Source organism: Microcaecilia unicolor, chromosome 2 (genome assembly GCF_901765095.1).
Source record: "Microcaecilia unicolor chromosome 2, aMicUni1.1, whole genome shotgun sequence".
Classification (NCBI taxonomy): domain Eukaryota; kingdom Metazoa; phylum Chordata; class Amphibia; order Gymnophiona; family Siphonopidae; genus Microcaecilia; species Microcaecilia unicolor.
The window spans coordinates 349430442-349451533 of record NC_044032.1 but is presented as its reverse complement, the minus strand read 5'-3'; the positions used below and the strand labels follow the sequence as shown (position 1 = coordinate 349451533).

The following is a 21092-nucleotide window of genomic DNA, read 5'->3' as shown; positions in this document are numbered from 1 at the left end:
GTATCCTGACTCTTAACCGGAGTGGCCAGGGCAGAGGCAAGATCCTGAGGACCCCGGGAGGAGGGACGGATCTTTCACAATGTAAAAGAAATTTTTTCAAAAATGGAAAAAGGTTTAAAATGAAAATAGTAGGAAACAGCATAAGGAATGGCAAGTCAAATGCAAAGCGCTGATAAGGCAAAGAGAGATTTTGAAAAGAAGATTGTGCTGGATGAAAAAACATATAATAAAAACTTTATTTTTAGGTATATTAGAAGCAGGAAGCTGATAAAAGAATCAGATGGACCAATAAAAAAGGGGAATTCAAGGATGAAAAGGCCATAACGAAGAGATTAAATTAATTCTTTGCTTCAGGTTTCACCGAGGAAGATGTGGGAAAGATACTGGTGCCAGAAATTGTATTTAATTCTGATGAGTCAGAGAAACTGAAACAAATCTCTGTAAACCTGGAAGATGTAATGGGGCAATTTGATAAACTGAAGATTCTGGATGGTATACATCCCAGAGTACAGAATGAATAGAAAAATAAACTTGCAGGGCTATTGTTAGTAATATGTAATTTACCTTTAAAATCAAGCATGGTACTGGAAAATTGGAGGGTGGCCAATGTAACACCAATTTTTAAAAGGGGTTCTAGACAGACTGCCAAAGAAATTTGCGCTAATGCGATTCAAGATGGCTGCCTAGAGCGAATGTGTGAAAGCAGTGCTCTCAGCGAGTTAGTCCTAGCCCTTCGCAATGCCCAAGCGAAGGGGCAAATCGGCCGGCACGGTGTCTTCTGGCCAACAAGCAGTCCCGGTGACCGGACCTATGGACCTATTTGTTCAGAACCAGCAAGGAAATGGGTCTGTGAGTGGCACGCTGCCGTTGGTCGGAGCAGTTGGAGGCCTAGAACCAGCGCCGGTGCTTGAGACAACATTAAGTCCAGACCAGAGGACGCCACCCCTGCAGCCGCAGCGTGCGAGCACCCCCCTGATGGTATCTACCATGGAAAAGTTGGCTAGACTCGAGGCACGGGAATAGCCCGGGGTGAGCTCGGAGAGACCCACAATGGTGGAAGTTGGAGCCGCTGCAAAACAAACTATACTGACGGGGCAGCTCTTGGTTACGGGAAGTAAGATAAGTACTTCTTTAAAATCTAGTTTATCCATGCAAATGTTTGCTTCATTAGAAACACCATCTGAAGTAACTCTCTAATCACTGTGGGCCTTGATTGCCTCTTTTGGGAAGGCTTTATGCCCCCAAATAAATCAACTAGTTAAAAGTTCAAACTTTAATTGAAGACACGACAAAATTGAAGAACGATGTAGAGTTATTAGATGAGAAAATGCAGAACTTTGATCAAAAAGAAAAACAAGTCCAAGATATTCAAGTAACAACGGTTAAAGATTTGATGAACCTGCGCAGGAAAATTGAAATGTTAGAAAACAATCAGAGAAGTAACAATCTTAGGTTCATTAACTTTCCAAGAATTAAAACAATGTCTCCTAAAGAAATGTTATTAAAATATATGAAAGATATACTTCAAGTTCCTAATGATGCAGTTCCTCCGTTTCTACAAGTATATTACTTGCCGGTGAAAGCACCACGCGAGCATGAATCTCCAGAATCCCCCTTAGATATGACAGCACTACTAGAGTCTTCGGATTCTGAAAAAGATTTTCCTTCTACTTTGATTGCCATGGTGGTGCTGCCACCTGACAAAGGATGGATAATGCGACTTTTCTTTAAAAACAGAAACAAAGACTTTTACGGATTAAAAATAAGAATATTCTCGGACGTGACAAAAGAGACCCAAAAAAGAAGACGTCGGGGGTCACGTGATGCCTGCTTCCTGAGAGGACGTGAACCTGGGCAGCTCCCCTCGGGCCAGCTCAAAATCTGCTAAATTACCACAGATCCTGAATCGTTTGATACAGCAAACCTGATAAAGAGGTAGAAGAGACTCTTGGGCCACTTAGGGGTCGCGTTTGGAGTAGCTGGACGTTCGCGTTATGCCCACAAGAGCGCAGCGAAAAGTGAAAGCTTCGCTGAAAACGGGCCCCGGCAAGATGGCGGACTCCCAGCAGCAACAGAACCCGGGAGAGATTCAGCCTCAGGCCACGATGATCCTGCCGACGACGGAGTGGGTGCAGGAGATTACGAGATCGGTCTCGGCGGCATTGGCTGATCGACTAAATAAACTCCAATCGGCAGTAGAAGAGATTCATGAAAAGTTTGACTCGCACTCCCAAAGGCTCCAGGATATGGAACAGCGCATTTCGTCGGGGGAGGAAGAAGCGCGGGCTACGGCGACCCTGATCGCTGCTTTGCAAAAAGAGGCAGGTGAACTTAGAGAGAGAGTTGAAGAGCAGGAAAACCGAAGCCGCCGAAACAATGTGAGAATAATAGGCTTACCGGAGAAAGTGCTGGACGATGATTTGTACCGGTTCTTTGACACGTGGCTGCCTAATGCGCTGGGTCTGGAGGAGTCTCGGGGCACATTTTGCTGTGACAGAGCCCATCGGATGGGAGCGAAGGGAGATACCAACTCTAAACCGCGCACGGCTATTGCCCATTACACTAATTGGTTCTCTAAAGAGCGGATTATGAAAGCCTTTCGAGCAAAAGGAAGCATTGAATACGAAAATCATCAGGTGCTTCTATTTAATGATTACTCTGCTAGAGCTGCAGCGCAGAGGAGAGCGATGGCACCCGTGTGCTCTGAGCTCCATCGGAAGGGAGTTCGCTTTGCGCTTTTGTATCCTGCTAAGCTGCGTATCTGGCATGGTGGCCAGGCAATTATCATGCAGGAGGTGATGGAAGCCCAGGCCTTTTTACATCGAATCGCAGGAGTTGTATACGGGGGGGGGGGGGGGGGGGGGGGGAGAGGGGGGGAGGGGAGGGGGAAGGTATGTGTCTTGGTGTGTGTGGTGTATGGCTGTGTGTATGCTGGGAGGGGGGGAGGGGAGTTAAAAGGACCAGGTCAAGGGTTTGAGACACAGGTTTGGGAACGAGGAAGAAAGCGAGAAATGCTGAGGAGGCGGGAACGGTTTCTAGAGTGCCTTGATGTAAGAATTTGCTGGTCCAGCTGGGAGGCCGGCGAATTTGGTGCAGGAGTGGCTGCTGCGGGTATTTTTCACTGTGATTTGAATGGCTAATTTGAAAGTAGTCACTCTCAACGTTGATGGTTACATTCCCCTGTCAAAAGAGCCAAGGTGCTCAACTGGCTTAAAAAAGAGAGGTCCGATATCGCATTCATACAGGAGACACATCTAACCGCAACAGAACACTTAAAACTCCGGAGGGGGTGGGTGGGAGAAGTAGAATATGCCTCCTATAATTCAAGACAAAGGGGGGTGGCTATTTTAATACATAAGCAACTGCCATTTACCACCCATAAAGTGATACCGGATAAAGAGGGAAGATATGTGCTTTTACTGGGGGACCTGTGGGGACAGAGTATATTATTGTGTAATGTATATGGACCCAACATCTACTCCCAAAAATTCTTTTCAGAGTTGATAGCTAAAGTGGCTCCTTTTTCAGATTATCTAGTGATGGCGGGCGACTTTAATTTTGTCGCTGATCAGACGGTTGACTGTAAACCCAGGAGGTTGAGGGGAGGGAATTGGGATGGGAGAGGAGTCAATTTCTTGTCTTCCCAACTGGGGCTGATTGATATCTGGCGTCTATTGCACCCACATGACAGTGAGTTTACCTTCTATTCCCATCCCCATGATTCGTACTCCCGACTGGATTATTTGCTTATTACACCATCTTTGCTGTCTAGATCCTCTCATGTTCACATAGTGGATTGTGTCATTAGTGACCATTCGGCAGTTACCATGATGGTGTCCTTTGCCGCAGGGCAGGGAGAGAGGGTGTGGAAATTTCCACTCTCACTGTACCATGACAAAGAATTCAGGGAATATTTACAAAATCAGTAGTTAGATTATCAAACGCATAACCAGACAGCGGATGTGAGCGTGGGTACCTATTGGGAGGCTTCAAAGGTAGTGATGAGGGGCCACATACTAGCTTACACTGCAGGGAAGAGGAAGAGAAGAGAGGCGGAGCTCATACGCTTGTCCAGGGAGTTCCAACATTTGAGGAGGACACATATGCGGTCCATGGATGCCGGAGATAGATCTCGATTGGCGGAGGTTAGACATCAGATAGACGAAATCCTGACACAGAGGGCACAACAGGATATCTATTTTCAGCGTTTTAAATTATTCAAATGGGGAAACAAGGCAGGGAAACTACTCGCCACGTTGGTTAGGCCCCATCATAAACGGCAACTTATCACCAACATCAGGGATGCTGCTGGGAGGGACTACACATCCGAGCACCATATTTCCCAACAATTTGTCAACTTTTATAGATCTCTTTATGGGGCTAGGGAATTTGATATTGACGCCTGTGAGGCTTTCTTTCATGATGTTCACCTTCCCCAGCTCACGTTGGATCAATTGCAGACTCTTAATGGCCCTATTGATGAGCAGGAGATCAGGCAGACTATTAAATCTTTAAAACTGACTAAGGCGCCGGGACCTGATGGATTTGGCCCAGAGTATTATCGAATCCTGGCGGATTTGGTGGCGGCGCCTTTGGGTGAGTGGTTTAATGGGATCATAGATCAGGGGCTGTCCATACAAAATAACATGGCCCACATCGTACTACTCCCGAAGCCTGGTAAGGATCATAAGCAGGTGGATTCTTATCGCCCCATTTCCCTGTTGAATCAGGATGTGAAAATATTGGCTGCTACACTAGCACGGCGTCTAAATGGGGTGATTTCTTGTTTGGTTCATGAAGACCAGGTGGGCTTTGTCCCGGGAAGGTACGCCTCTATGAATATTATGAGAGCTCTTCTTGCTATACATGAACATAGAGGCAAAGGGGGTCTTGCGATAATCGCGGGGCTGGATATGGAAAAAGCTTTCGATAGCATTTCGTGGCAATTCTTGTTTTGGTCCTTGGAGCGCTTTGGTATCACGGGTGCATGCGCATCCTGGATTAAGGCGTTATACACACTCCCAGTGGCTAGATTATTAATCAATGGTAAATTGACGGAGAGCTTCCCTTTACAAAGTGGCACTAGGCAAGGATGCCCCCTATCACCATTGCTTTTTCTGCTGGCCATAGAGCCGTTAGCTATCAGCATAAGGGAGAGTAGGAACATTAGGGGGGTTCGAGTGGGGAAGCGGGAGTATAGATTAAACCTATTTGCGGACGATATCTTATTATATCTGGAAAACGGACCCAGGGATCTGCCTCGGGTGTTGGCACTGGTGGAGGACTTTGGGGCCCTGTCTGGATTGAGAGTAAACTGTGCTAAATCGGAGCTGCTCCCGTTGTTGGGACGCCCTTTGGATTTGGGCTTGGCGGGATTGTCTGTACCACTCGCTAAGGGAGCTATGAGGTACCTGGGAATTTTCCTCAGTGTTAACGCCTTGATATTTTATAAAAAAAATGTGGTGGATCCGCTGGAGAACATTCGAAAGCTCTGCGATAGGTGGAAGCATCTACCACTCTCCCTGATGGGTAGAATAGCTTTGGTTAAAATGATTTTGCTTCCAAAGTTGTTGTACCCATTACAAGCAGCTCCTATATGGTTATTGAGGAGGGATGAACGTTTGTTTCGATCCATAATAGGCGCTTTTGTCTGGGGGGGAGGGGGCGCGGATAGGGCATCAGAAGCTTTCACTAAATCGGGAGGCGGGAGGATTGGCTATGCCTGAACTCCGTGTGTATAATGTAGCGGCGCTATTGCGACTAATCTTTGAGGGGCTGACGGGTCACTACCGATTTCTGCCTAGCGGGGTATTGGATAGCTGGAGTGCTCCTTGGTCTTTTATAAATTTACTTCACATGAAACCAAGCGCTGTATATGATACGGCAGGGAGGCTGACTTTTCTGCAGCCTATGCGGAGGGCGTGGGCCTGGTGGAGGGGGCACCAGAATCGGGCACCAGAGGTATCCCCTTTCCTATGTATGGTGGGTAATGCGGATTTCCCAGCAGGCCTGGGATACTCTGTGTTCGATAAATGGAAGGAGCAGGGATGTGTGATATTGGGCCATCTATTGGTACAGGGAGAGGAGAATCTGGAATCTTTTGATAATTTGAAGGAACGGTGGAATATTCCAAATAAACATTTACTGCACTACTTACAGGTGAGGCACTACTGCTCTTCCTTGCAAAGGGACTATGGGGAGAAGTGGCACTGGGGACCCTGGGATAAGATCTTATTGCGAACACCATTCATAGCAAATAGTCTCTCCACATGGTATGAAATCTTAAACATGCACATGCCACTAGAGGGGATGGAACGACTGATGAGCCATTGGAATAGGGAGCTGAATACACACTATACTATTAAGCAGTTCAGTAACCTTTTTCCCATTATCTATGACATGGTTAAGACAGCAGACCTGCAGGAAACCCAGTACAAGATATTACATCGCACATATATTACAAAAGATAAAGGGGCAGTTATGGGTCTTTGGGGGGGACAGCCAATGCATTAAATGTAGGCAGGGACGGGGGACATTTGTCCATTCTTTTTTAGAGTGTCCGTCACTGTCCCTGTGGAATCGGGCATTCCAGGTGCTCACTGAAGTCCTACAGAGACGGATAGAGTGGGATTACACAACTTTACTTTTGGGGGACCAAACCCTATTAGTTACTCAGGGCCTCTCTAAGCCACAAAGGAGATTTATATATACCTCACTTTTATTGATAAAGAAATCTATTCTGCAATTCTGGACCTCTTCGGAGAGTATCCCGGTTGATGTGTGGTATGCCAAGATGCGAACAGTTGGTGAGAATGAGTGCCGTATCTACTCTACCTCAGCTAAAACTGTCCACAGGCAATACCGTAGCTTATGGACCAATTGTCTCAAAATGTTACCTGCGCCAGGGAATTGAGGGGGATGAGGGTTGGAGAATGGAGTGTGAATGTTGAGGAGGGGTATGGGTTAAGTGGGTTGAGTGCTGAATGGATGGTGAGGAAGGATATGAGGGGGGATAAAGTATAAAATGCAGTGTACAGTGTGAGCTAGATAGGCAATTATTGTTCAGCTAGTCACACTAATTTCTATTGTAATGGACCTTATCTAAATTCGTTGTCTTAGATGTTTTGCACATTTTTCAGCGAGCATTGTTGTACTGTATTTATAAAAATAATTAAAAAAAAAAAAAAAAGAAGACGTCAATTTCTTTTAAGTAGACCTGGAGTACAATAGCTGGGTGCTTCTTTCTTTTTGCATTACCCATGCAAATGCATAGTTAGACTACAGTCCACTAAGTATGTATTTTTTTGAACCTAAGCACCTCACTGAATTTCTACTATCCAAGAGAATTGAAAGAGAAACTCAAGCGTCCTGAAACGGAATATTTCTTGCCGCTTCACATTTTTTTGCTTTGTTTTTCCTAATTATGATGTTAATTTAGCTTTAAATCTCCAAATTTGTAAATCTTGAATCGTATTTGTGGACTTTAGTGGTTTAAATATAAATAGGGGAATTAATCCGTTTGTTCTGTATTTACTCCCCTGCTATGCTACCATATTTTTCTTTAAATGGATCTGTATTTAACTACTTTCTGTACAAGCGTGTTTGCTTGGGTTGTAACTTTAAAACTCATAAATAATTTTTTTAAAAAACGGTTTTAGAGATGATCCAGGAAATTATAGACTGCTGAGCCTGATGTCTGTGCCGGGCAAAATGGTAGAGACTATAATAAATAACAAAACTACAGAACATATACATACATGGGCATGGATTAATGAGACGTGGAGGGGCATTTTCAATATGACGTCCAAGTCTGATTTTGGACGTTTTGTACAAAACGTCCAAAATACGAATAAGGTGGTCATTTTTTATTTAAAAAATAAAAAAAATGTGCAAAACATAAAGATTCATGTTAATGGGATGTAGGAGGAGCATGCATTTTTAGTAGACTAGTCCCCCAGACATCCCAGGAGAGCAATGGGGCATTCTAGAGGGCACTTCTGTGCACTTCATAAAAATACTCCCAAGTACACATCTCTTCTTTGCTTCCTTATCTTGTCCCCTGAGCCCTCCAAAACCCACTGCCCCCCCCCCTCACACTACAATAGCTCTTATGGGTGAAGGGGGCCTCTATATGTGGGTACAGTAGGGTTTTGCTGAGTTTGGGAGGGGTCACATTTTCCACCACAAGTGTGACAGGTAGAGGGAGATAGGGACCTGAGTCCCCCACTGTGTACTGCAACAATCACTACAGTACTCCAGGGACCTGCATGCTGCTTTAATGAACCTGTTTTAACATCTGAGGCTGCCATAGAGGTTAGTAAGGGTCCAAGAAAACACAAGGGCAAACGGTCTGCAAGCTCCAAGATGGAAAAAAACGAAGCAGATCGCAAAAATAAAACAGTAATTTATTATTAAAACCTGAAGTTATATATACATATATAAATAGCCCGACACAGGCCGTGTTTCGCCCGACAGGGCTGCTTCAGGGGCTATACAACAATCCTTTACTCACAAGTTTAATTGATAATATTGGATATGTGCTGAGATGAACTGAAATTTCATACATAGGAGATCACTTTAGAAAAACAGCTCTATCAGAGATGCCAAAAGAGTATTGACAACGTCAAACGATCAGTCTCTTATCTCTGAAATACCTTGGCTTTAATCCTGGACATTTTTGTTTTGTTCTATTATAGCTGATAAACGTCCAGCTCTAACCCCACCTTCGAAACTCCTAACACGCACTCCTTGTGATCTGGATACACTACACACGAATTGCATAGATTAACATCTGCAAAATAGGTTTTGAAAATATCAATTTGGACGTTTTGAGGAGAAAAACGTTCAAATGGTGATTTATGATACTTTTTGGAAGTTTTTCTCTTTTTAACCTGAGACCAATAGCCAACATGGAGGTAGTCAAGGGAAACCTTGTCTCACCAATCTACTACATTTCCTTGAAGAGGTGAATAAACATGCGAATAAAGGTGAGCCGGTCGGTATTGTGTATCTGTATTTTCAAAAGGCATTTGACAAAGTATGGGGTAAACAGAAGAACAAAGTCCTTGCAGTCCACCAAACTGACACAAATACATCGAAGGTGACTAAAATAACCAGACGATGTTGTGAAATAAAGCGAATGATACATACCTGTAGCAGGTGTTCTCCGAGGACAGAAGGCTGATTGTTCTCACAACTGAGTTGACGTCTACGGCAGCCCCCACCAACTGGAACAAAAACTTCGCGGGTGCATGCGCGGCGGTCTTCCCGCCCGTGCGCGACCGTTCCCGCTCAGTTGAATGACAAGCAAAGGAATGAGCAAAACGCAACTCCAAAGGGGAGGAGGGAGGGTAGGTGAGAACAATCAGCCTGCTGTCCTCAGAGAACACCTGCTACAGGTATGTATCATTCACTTTCTCCGAGGCCAAGCAGGCTGTTTGTTCTTACGACTGGGGTATCACTAGCTCTCAGGCTCACTCAAAACAAGAACCCAGGTCAATTGAACCTTGCAACGGCGAGGGCATAACAGAAATTGACCTACGAAGAACAACTAACTGAGAGTGCAGCCTGAACAGAACAAAATCGGGTCCTGGAGGGTGGAGTTGGATTCAAACCCCAAACAGATTCTGCATAACCGACTGCCCGAACCGACTGTCGCGTTGGGTATCCTGCTGGAGGCAGTAATGTGATGTGAATGTGTGGACAGATGACCACGTCGCAGCCTTGCAGATCTCTTCAATACTGGCTGACTTCAGGTGGGCCACTGACGCTGCCATGGCTCTAACACTATGAGCCGTGACATGACCCTCAAGAGTCAGCCCAGCCTGGGCGTAAGTGAAGGAAATGCAATCTGCTAGCCAATTGGAGATGGTGTGTTTCCCAACAGCGACCCCTTTCCTATTGGGGTCGAAAGAAATAAACAATTGGGCGGACTGTCTGTGGGGCTGTGTCCGCTCCAGATAGAAGGCCAACGCTCGCTTGCAGTCCAATGCGTGCAACTGACGTTCAGCAGGGCGGGTAGGTGGTCTGGGGAAGAATGTTGGCAAGACAATTGACTGGTTAAGATGGAACTCCGACACCACCTTTGGCAGAAACTTAGAGTGAGTGCGGAGTACTACTCTGTTATGATGAAATTTTGTATAAGGAGCATGAGCTACCAGGGCTTGCAGCTCACTGACTCTACGAGCTGAAGTAACTGCCACCAAGAAAATGACCTTCCAGGTCAAGTACTTCAGATGGCAGGAATTCAGTGGCTCAAAAGGAGGTTTCATCAGCTGGGTGAGGACGACGTTGAGATCCCATGACACCGCAGGAGGCTTGACAGGGGGCCTTGACAAAAGCAAGCCTCTCATGAATTGAACGACTAAAGGCTCTCCAGAGATGGCTTTACCCTCTACACGATAATGGTAAGCACTAATCGCACTAAGGTGATTCCTTACTGAGTTGGTCTTGAGGCCAGACTCTGATAAATGCAGAAGGTATTCAAGCAGGTTCTGTGCAGGACAAGCTCTCACACCAAACAACAAACCTCCTCCACTTAAAAAAGTAACTCTTTTTAGTGGAATCCTTTCTAGAGGCAAGCAAGACGCGGGAGACACCCTCAGATAGACCCAGCGAAGCAAAGTCTACGCCCTCAACATCCAGGCCGTGAGAGCCAGAGACTGAAGGTTGGGGTGCAGAAGCGCTCCGTCGTTCTGCGAAATGAGAGTCGGAAAACACTCCAATCTCCACGGTTCTTCGGAGGACAACTCCAGATCTGACGGGGCCAAAAAGGCGCTATCAGAATCATGGTGCCGTGGTCTTGCTTGAGCTTCAGTAAGGTCTTCCCCACCAAAGGTATGGGAGGATAAGCATACAGGAGGCCGGTACCCCAATGGAGGAGAAAGGCATCCGACGCCAGTCTGCCATGTGCCTGTAGTCTGGAACAGAACAGAGGCAGCTTGTGGTTGGTCTGAGAGGCGAAAAGGTCCACCGAGGGAGTGCCCACTCTCGGAAGATCTTGCGTACCACTCTGGAATGGAGCGACCACTCGTGCGGTTGCATGACTCTGCTCAGTCTGTCGGCCAGACTGTTGTTTACGCCTGCCAGGTATGTGGCTTGGAGAAGCATGCCGAACTGGCAAGCCCAACGCCACATCCCGACGGCTTCCTGACACAGGGGGCGAGATCCGGTGCCCCCTGCTTGTTGATGTAATACATTGCAACCTGATTGTCTGTCCGAATTTGGATGATTTCGTAGGACAGCCATCTCTGAAAGCCTTCAGTGCGTTCCAGACCGCTCGGAGCTCCAGGAGGTTGATCTGAAGATCCTGTTCCTGGAAGGACCACAGACCCTGGGTGTGGAGTCCATCGACATGAGCTCCCCACCCCAGGCGAGATGCATCCGTCGTCAGCACTTTCGTGGGCTGCGGAATTTGGAATGGACGTCCCAGGGTCAAATTGGTCCGAATGGTCCACCAGTGCAGTGAATTACGGCAACTGATGGACAGACGGATGACATCCTCTAGATTCCCGGTAGCTTGGCAACACTGGGAAGCTAGGGTCCATTGAGCAGGTCTCATGTGAAGGCGAGCCATGGGAGTCACATGAACCGTGGAGGCCATATGACCCAGGAGTCTCAACATCTGCCGAGCTGTGATCTGCTGAGACGCTCTGGTCTGCGAGGCAAGGGACAGAAGGTTCTGCGCCCTTGCTTCGGGAAGGAAGGCCTGAGCCGTCTGAGAATTCAGCAGCGCTCCTATGAATTCCAGAGATTGGACAGGCTGGAGATGAGACTTCGGGTAATTTATCACTAACCCCAGCAGCTCCAGAAGGTGGATAGTACACTGCATGGATCGAAGTGCTCCTGCCTCTGAGGTGCTCTTGACCAGCCAATCGTCGAGATACTGGAAAACGTGCACTCCCAGCTTGCGTAGGATACGCCGCCGCCACCACCACGAGGCACTTCGTGAAAATCCGTGGTGCAGAGGCGAGCCCAAAGGGCAGCACACAATACTGAAAGTGCCGTGTCCCCAGACGGAATCGGAGATACTGTAGGTGAGCTGGCAGTATCGGGATGTGAGTGTAAGCGTCCTTTAAATCCAGGGAACATAGCCAATCGTCTTTCTGAATCATTGGTAGAAGGGTGCCTAAGGAAAGCATCCTGAACTTCTCTTTGACCAGGTATTTGTTCAGGCCTCTCAGGTCTAGGATGGGGCGCATCCCCCCTGCTTTCTTTTCCACAAGGAAGTACCTGGAATAGAATCCCCGCCCTTCTTGCCCAGGTGGCACGGGCTCGACCGCATTGGCGCTGAGAAGGGCGGAGAGTTCCTCTGCAAGTACCTGCCTGTGGTGGGAGCTGAAGGATTGGGCTCCCGGTGGGCAATTTGGAGGAGTGGAGGCCAAATTCAGGGTGTATCCGCACCGCACTATTTGGAGAACCCACTGGTTGGAGATTATCAGAGGCCACCTTTGGTGAAAATCTTTCAACCTCCCCCCGACCGGTAGGTCATCGGGTACGGACACTTTGATGGCAGCTATGTTCCCATGGATAAAGTCAAAAGCCCATCCCCGGCTTTTGCTGTGGAGTCGCAGGGGGCTGCTTAGGCGCACGCTGTTGACGGGAACGAGCGCGCTGGGACTGTCACTGTGCCTGAGGAGGCCTTCGGGCCGGCTGGGTGTACCTGCGCTTGCTGTAAGCGTAGGGCGCAGCCTGCCTGGCCCGGGAAAAACGGCCACCTGTTGAGGTGGATGCTGAAGGCGTCCAGTGGGAGAGCTTGTCGAGAGCGGTTTCCCGCTGGTGTAGTTGGTCCACCAACTGCTCGACCTTCTCGCCAAAGATGTTATCCCCCCGGCAAGGGACATCCGCCAGTCATTGCTGGGTGCGGTTGTCCAGGTCAGAAGCATGCAGCCAGGAGAGTCTGCGCATCATTATACCTTGGGCCGCAGCTCGAGATGCCACATCACAGGTGTCATAGATACCCCTGGACAGGAACTTTCTGCACGCCTTCAGCTGCCTGACCACCTCCTGAAAGGGCATGGACTGCTCCGGAGGGAGCTTGTCGACTAGGTCTGCCAGTTGCTTCACATTGTTCCACATGTGAATGCTCGTGTAGAGCTGGTATGACTGGATGCGGGTGACGAGCATAGAAGATTGGTAGGCCTTCCTCCCAAACGAGTCCAGAGTGCGAGACTCCCGCCCCGGGGGCGCCGAGGCGGTATCCCTCGAACTCCGTGCCCTCTTGAGAGCAGAGTCCACGACCGCCGAGTCATGAGGCAATTGAGGCCGCATCAACTCTGGGTCAGAGTGGATCCTGTATTGGGACTCCGCTTTCTTGGGGATGGTGGGGTTAGATAAGGGCTTCAGCCAGTTCCGAAGCAGTGTCTCTTTGAGGACATTGTGCAACGGCACCGTGGAAGACTCTCTAGGTGGTGATGGATAGTCGAGGACCTCGAGCATCTCAGCCCTCGGCTCATCCAGGGAGGCTCTTAAATAAACTAGATGGGCTGAAGATAGGTCCCGAAGTGGTGAACTGGATTAGGAACTGGTTGACGGACAGACGACAGAGGGTGGTGGTAAATGGAGTTCGCTCGAAGGAGGGAAAGGTGAGTAGTGGAGTGCCTCAGGGATCAGTGCTGGGGCCGATTCTATTCAATATATTTGCGAGTGACATTGCCGAAGGGTTAGAAGGTAAAGTTTGCCTATTTGCGGATGATACTAAGATTTGCAACAGAGTGGACACCCAGGAGGGAGTGGAAAGCATGAAAAGGGATCTGAGGAAGCTAGAAGAATGGTCTAAGGTTTGGCAATTAAAATTCAATGCGAAGAAATGCAAAGTGATGCATTTAGGGAGTAGAAACCCACGAGAGACTTATGTGTTAGGCGGGGAGAGTCTGATAGGTACTGAAGGGGAGAGGGATCTTGGGGTGATAGTATCCGATGATCTGAAGGCGACGAAACAGTGTGACAAGGCGGTGGCCGTAGCGAGAAGGTTGCTAGGCTGTATAGAAAGAGGTGTGATCAGCAGAAGAAAGGAAGTGTTGATGCCCCTGTACAAGTCGTTGGTGAGGCCCCACCTGGAGTATTATGTTCAGTTTTGGAGGCCGTACCTTGCGAAGGATGTTAAAAAAATGGAAGTGGTGCAAAGAAAAGCTACGAGAATGGTATGGGATTTGCGTTCCAAGACGTATGAGCAGACACTTGCTGACCTGAACATGTATACCCTGGAGGAAAGGTGGAACAGGGTGATATGATATAGACGTTCAAATACTTGAAAGGTATTAATCCGCAAAAAAATCTTTTCCGGAGATGGGAAGGCGGTAGAACGAGAGGACATGAAATGAGATTGAAGGTGGGCAGACTCAAAAAAGATGTCAGGAAGTATTTTTTCACGGAGAGGGTGGTGGATGCTTGGAATGCCCTCCCGCGGGAGGTGGTGGAGATGAAAACGGTAACGGAATTCAAACATGCGTGGGATGTGCATAAAGGAATCCTGTGCAGTAGGAATGGATCCTCAGAAGCTTAGCCAAAATTGGGTGGCGGAGCAGGTGGGGGAAGAGAGGTTGGTAGTTAGGAGGCGAGGATAGTGGAGGGCAGACTTATACAGTCTGTGCCAGAGCCGGAGATGGGAGGCGGGACTGGTGGTTGGGAGGCGGGAAATACTGCTGGGCAGACTTGTACAGTCTGTGCCCTGAAAAAGGCAGGTACAAATCAAGGTAAGGTATACACATATGAGTTTATCTTGTTGGGCAGACTGGATGGACCATGCAGGTCTTTTTCTGCCGTCACCTACTACGTTACTATCCACAGAGACCACGGGGAAGGGAATGCAAATAGACATATCCCTGACGAAGGAGGCAAAGGAGAGGCTCTCAGGGGGCGAGAGCTTCCTCTCCGGTGAAGTACTGGGGTCGGAGGGAAGGCCCTCAGACTCCTCTGAGGAGAAATATCTGGGGTCCTCTTCCTCCCCCTACGAGGCCTCTTCCTCGGTGTCGGACATGAGCTCTTGCAGCTCAGACCTGAACCGGGCCCGTCTCGACTGCAAGGAACCATGTCCTCGATGATGGCGTCGAGCGGTGGACTCCCGTGCCGGCGGGGACGAAGCTCCCTCCATCGACGTCAACGGGGATTCCACCTGCGTGGCGGTCGACAACGGTACCGCAAGCGGCGTCGGTGTCAGAGGCCTCGGCATCGGGTTAGAGCACGCCGGCGCAAGCACCCCCAGTGCCGGTAAAGCCTGGCACATCAGCCCTTCCAGAATCCCTGGAAGGATGGCTCGGAGGCACTCGTCAAGGCCCGCTGTCGGGAAAGGCAGGGGGGCCGGTGTGGGTGTCGGAAGCTGCTCGGGTCCAGGAGACGGTACCGAAGTACCCATGGACTGACGCAGCGACACCTCTTCAACCGAGGGGGAACGCTCCTCTCGGCACTGCCGCTTCCTCGGCGTCGAATCATCTCTGGAGGCGCCGGAGCTGGTAGTCCCGTGCGCAGTGGGCGACCGATGACGGTGCTTTTTTAGTCTTCTTTTGATGCCCGTCATCGGCGCTCGGCGGCAGAGATGAAGAGGAGGTAGAACCCCCCCCCCCCCCGGCCTCGAGGGATTGGGTGTGACAGGGTTCGGTCCCGATGGCCCTGGGTAGAGGGAGTGGCCGGGGCCGATTGCCCACGCGGCTGCTCGCCGTCGCCGGTGGACCGGCGGGCCAATGGTACCTGTACTCCTGGGGTCGGTGCCATCGTCGGTGCCGATTTCGTCGACATCGGTACCGGTACCGAAGATCCGGCCGTTGACACCGATGCCGTCGAGGGGCCGGCGCAAGTTCCAAAAAGATGGTCCCGAAGAACTTGCCTCGCCACCTGTGTCCGCTTCCGCAAGCCGAGACACAAGGTGCACGCCTTGGTATTATGCTCCGGCCCAAGGCACTGGAGGCACCAAGCGTGGGTATCGGTTTGCGAGATCTGCCGGCCGCACCGACCACACTTTTTGAATCAGCTCGGGACCTTTGAGGACATCGACGGAAAAATCGTGTCGGCGAAGTCAAAGTCGTCGATGGTGGCGGTGAAAAGCACACCCGAAAAAAGAAACGACCGCGCGGCCACAAGGCGCCCCCGCGGCTAAAGACGATGAGGGGACAAACTTTTTTTTTTTAACAGAAGAAAAAAGGGGCGCGAACGCGCACGAAAAGAGAGAAAAAAGCTCGCGGCTAGGCCGCGATCCAGTTTCCGGGGCTGACAGAGAAAGAGACGATAACATGTCTCTCTCCAGCGCGGAATCGAAAAAAACACTGAGCGGGAACGGTCGCGCACGGGCGGGAAGACGGCCGCGCATGCGCGGTGGGCATGCCCTGCGTGCGGGACCGCCCACGAAGTTTTTGTTCTGGTTGGTGGGGGCTGCCATGGACGTCAACCCAGTCGTGAGAACAAGCAGCCTGCTTGTCCTCGGAGAATAATAAATATTTACTGATATTCAAGACTCAGCACAGGCCATGTTTCAGCCTAGTAGGCCTGCATCATGAGTCTTGAAGGATGTTGGTAACGAAATCCATATTTTTTCAGAGCCATCTATACGTACACAAACACTGCAGACTTCACCATTTTAAACTATGACACCATGTTGCAACTGCTCGTGACTGCTCTAGAAGTTAGTCCAAGATTTGTTTTTCTGTGATGAAAACCGGCGTTCAAGTTGAAGTTCCATAACGTTTGTTTACACATAGACGGCACTGAAATCAGACAGATTTCTTTACCAACATCTTTCAAGACTCCTGATTCAGGTCTAATAGGCCAAAGCACAGCTTGTGCTGAGACTTGGATATCAATAAATAATAATAATTATTTTACGACATTGTCTGGTTATTTTAGTCACCTTTTGCAGTATTAGTGTCAATTTGAAAAGTACCTCATGAAAGACTTCTGAGGAAATCTGAAAGTCATGGGACAGGAGGTAATGTCCTATTGTTGATTAAAAACTGGTTAAAAGACAGAAAACAGAATACAGGGTTAAATGGTCAGTATTCTCAATGGAGTCAGTATTCTCAATGGAGAAGAGTAGATAGTGGGCTTCTCCAGGGGTCTGTGCTGGGACATCTGCTTTTTAACATATTTTGTTAAGAGATATAGAGATGGGAATAACTAGTAAGGCAACTAAATTTGCTGATGAAACAAAGCTATATGACGTTGTTAAATAACAAGCGGATTGTGAAAAATTACAAGGGGACCTACTGCGACTGGGCATTCACATAGCAGATGACATTTAATGTGAGCAAGTGCAAAGTGATGCATATAGGAAAGAGAAACCCAAACCATAGCTACATGATTCAAGGTTCCACATTAGTAATCACCGCCCAGGAACAGGATCTCTGTGTCATCGGTTGATGATATATTAAAACCATCTGCTTAGTGTGCAGTGGCATCTAAAAAAGCAAACAATGTTAGGAATTATTAGGAAAGGAATGGAAAACAAAAAATGAGAATGTTATAATGCCTTTGTATCACTCCATGGTGTGCCTCAAATACTGTGTGCAATTCTGGTCACCACATCTCAAAAAAAGACATAGCAGAATTAGAAAAGGTACCGAGGACAATGAAAACGATAAAAGGGATGGGACAACTTCCCTATGAGGAAAGGTTAAGTGGCTAGGGCTCTTCAGCTTGGAGAAGAGATAGCTGAGGGCAGATATGATAAGAGTTCTATAAAATACTGAGTGAAGTGAAATGGGTAGATGTGAATTGTCTGTTTATTCTTTTCAAAAATACTGGAACTAGGGGACACAACATGAAGCTAAGCAGCAGTAAATTTCAAACAAACCGGAGAAAATATTTCTTCACTCAAAGTGTAATTGAACTCTGGAATTTGTTGCCAGAGAATGTGGTAAAAGCAGTTAGCTTAATAGGGTTAAAAAAAAGATTTTGCTAATTTCTTAAAAGTCCATAAGTCATTTGTTTACTTCTTATATATCTCCACCATTCATGATGTATTGTAAGCCACATTGAGCATACAAAGAGGTGGGAAAATGTGGGATACAAATGCAATAAAATAAATAAATAAATAAAAATATGGACATGGGAAAATCCACTGCTTTATTTCTAGGTTTAGGAGCATAAAATCTGTTTTACTGTTCTGGGTTCTTGCCAGGTACTTGTGACCCAGATTGGACACTGCTAGAAACAGTATACTGGATTTGATGCACCTTCAAGTCTGTTCCAGTATGGCAACACGTATGTTCTGATTGCTGCAACGCTAGAATTCTACATTACTGAATTGCTAAACCCCTGAAACCAGGTCCTAAGCGAATTACAAAAAATAAAAAGAAGCTTAAAACAATCTTTAAGGAGCAACAAAATATATCAACATAAAATATATCAATATAAAACATAGATCAAAGGTACCACCTACTAAATTAAAAAATATTCAATCTTTTACTTCAAGATAGCAAAGATACTTACCTGCAGCAGGTATTCTCCAAGGACAGCAAGCTGATTGTTCTCACTGATGGGTCGGCGCCCACGGCGGCCCAGGAACGGAGGATTTTTCTAACAAAAATCAACAAAGCTTTAAGACAGCTTCCGGAGTGCAAGGGACCCGCACCGCGCATGCGCGGCCATCTTCCCACCCGTGCGCATCCGTTCCCGCCTTAGTTAATATAAAAAAAAGCAAATAAAGAACAACAACTCCAAAGGGGAGGAGGGCGGGTTAGTGAGAACAATCAGCCTGCTGTCATCACAGAATACCTGCTACAGGTAAGTATATTCGCTTTCTCCGAGGACAAGAAAGCTGCTTGCTCTCACTGATGGGGTATCCCTAGCCCCCAGGCTCACTCAAAACAACAAAAGAAGGTCAATTGAGCCTCGCAAAGGCAAAGACATAACAAATATTGACCTACGAAGAAACATCTGAGAGTGCAGCCTGGAACAGAATAAAAATGGGCCTAGGTGGGTGGAGTTGGATTCTAAACCCCGAACAGATTCTGCAGCACCGACTGCCCAAACCGACTGTCACGTCCAGAATCCTGCTGAAGGCAGTAATGTGATGTGAATGTGTGGACTGATGACCACGTCGCAGCCTTGCAAATCTCTTCTATAATGGCTGACTTCAAGTGGGCCACTGACGCTGCCATGGCTCTAACACTATGAGCCGTGACATGACCCTCAAGAGTCAGCCCCGGCTTGGGCATAAGTGAAGGAAATGCAATCTGCTAGCCAATTGGAAATGGTGCGTTTCCCAACAGCGACTCCCCTTCTGTTGGGATCAAAAGAAACAAACATTTGGGAGGACTGTCTGAAGGGGCTTGTCCGCTCCACATAGAAGGCCAATGCTCTCTTGCAGTCCAATGTATGCAACTGACGTTCAGCAGGGCGGGTATGAGGATGAGGGAAGAATGTTGGCAAGAAAATTGACTGGTTCAGATGGAATTCCGACACCACCTTCGGTAGGAACTTAGGGTGTGTACGGAGGACTATGTTATGATGAAATTTAGTATAGGGAGCATGGGCTACCAAGGCTTGCAGCTCACTGACTCTATGAGCTGAAGTAACTGCCACCAAGAACTTCCAGGTCAAGTACTTCAGATAGCAGGAATCCAGTGGCTCAAAAGGAGGTTTCATCAGCTGGGTGAGAACGACATTGAGATCCCATGACACTGGTGGAGGTTTGACAGGGGGCTTTGACAAAAGCAAACCTCTCATGAAGCAAACAACTAAAGACTGTCCAGAGACAGGCTGATCTTCCACACGTTGATGGTAAGCACTAATCGCACTAAGATGAACTCCTATGGAGTTGGTCTTGAGACCAGCCTCTGACAAGTGTAGAAGGTATTCAAGCAGGATCTGTGTAGGACAAGAGCAAGGACCTAGGGCCTTGCTGTCACACCAGACGGCAAACCTCCTCCACTTGAAAGAGTAACACCTCTTCGTGGAATCTTTCCTGGAAGCAAGCAAGACTTGGGAGATACCCTCAGAAAGACCCAAGGAGGCGAATTCTACGCTCTCAACATCCAGGTCGTGAGGGCCAGAGACTGGAGGTTGGGATGCAGAAGCACGCCCTGGTTCTGAGTGATGAGAATTGGAAAACACGCCAATCTCCACGGTTCTTCGGAGGACAACTCCAGAAGAAGAGGGAACCAAATCTGACGTGGCCAAAAGGGAGCAATCAGAATCATGGTTCTGCAATCTTCCTTGAGTTTCAGCAACGTCTTCCCCACCAGAGGTATGGGAGGATATGCATACAGAAGGCCCCTCCCCCAATGCAGGAGAAAGGCATCTGATGCTAGTCTGTCGTGGGCCTGAAGTCTGGAACAGAACTGAGGGACCTTGTGATTGATCTGAGTGCCAAAAAGATCCACCGAGGGGGTGCCCCACTCTTGGAAGATCTTGCGTACTATGCCCATGTTCAGGGACCACTCCTGGGGTTGCATAATCCTGCTCAACCTGTCGGCCACACTGTTGTTTACGCCTGCCAGATACGTGGCTTGGAGAAACATGCCATGATGGTGAGCCCACAGCTACACCTGAACGGCGTCCCGACACAGGGGGCAAGATCCAGTGCCCCCCTGCTAGTTGATGTAATACATGGCAACCTGATTGTCTGTCTGAATTTGGATAATTTGATTGGACAGCCGATCTCTGAAAGCCTTTAGAGCGTTCCAGACCGCTCGCAACTCCAGGAGATTGATCTGAAGACCTGATTCCCGGAGGGACCAAGCTCCTTGAGTGTGGAGCCTATCTACATGCGCTCCCCAACCGAGGAGGGATGCATCCGTGGTCAGCACTTTTAGAGGCTGAGGAATTTGGAAGGGACGTCCCAAGGTCAAATTGGATCGAATTGTCCACCACTGAAGGGAATTGTGAAAATCAGTGGACAGCTGGATCACATCCTCTAGATTCCCTACAGCCTGATACCACTGGGAAGCTAGGGTCCATTGAGTTGATCTCATTTGAAGACGGACCATGGGTGTCACATGAACTGTAGAGGTCATATGGCCGAGAAGTCTCAACATCTGCCGAGCTGTGATCTGCTGAGACGCTCTGGCCATGGAAACAAGAGACAGAAGGTTGTCTTCCCTCGCCTCGGGGAGACAGGCATGAGCCATCTGGGAGTCCAGCAGGGCTCCTATAAATTCTAG

At 48.2% G+C, this 21092-nt stretch overlaps 1 protein-coding gene and 1 long non-coding RNA gene across 8 annotated transcripts in view; one reads left to right on the top strand and one right to left on the bottom strand.

Annotated features, from left to right (window-relative positions):
* TDRD7 (tudor domain containing 7) overlaps window positions 1-21092 on the bottom strand; it is a 432711-nt gene that overhangs the window by 200418 nt on the left and 211201 nt on the right. The gene's annotated exons all lie outside the window — the stretch shown is intronic.
* On the top strand, window positions 10534-18186 carry LOC115463722. Its single transcript, XR_003941064.1, has 3 exons — window positions 10534-10545; window positions 11675-11677; window positions 18107-18186. It is a non-coding gene; the product is annotated as an uncharacterized LOC115463722 (long non-coding RNA).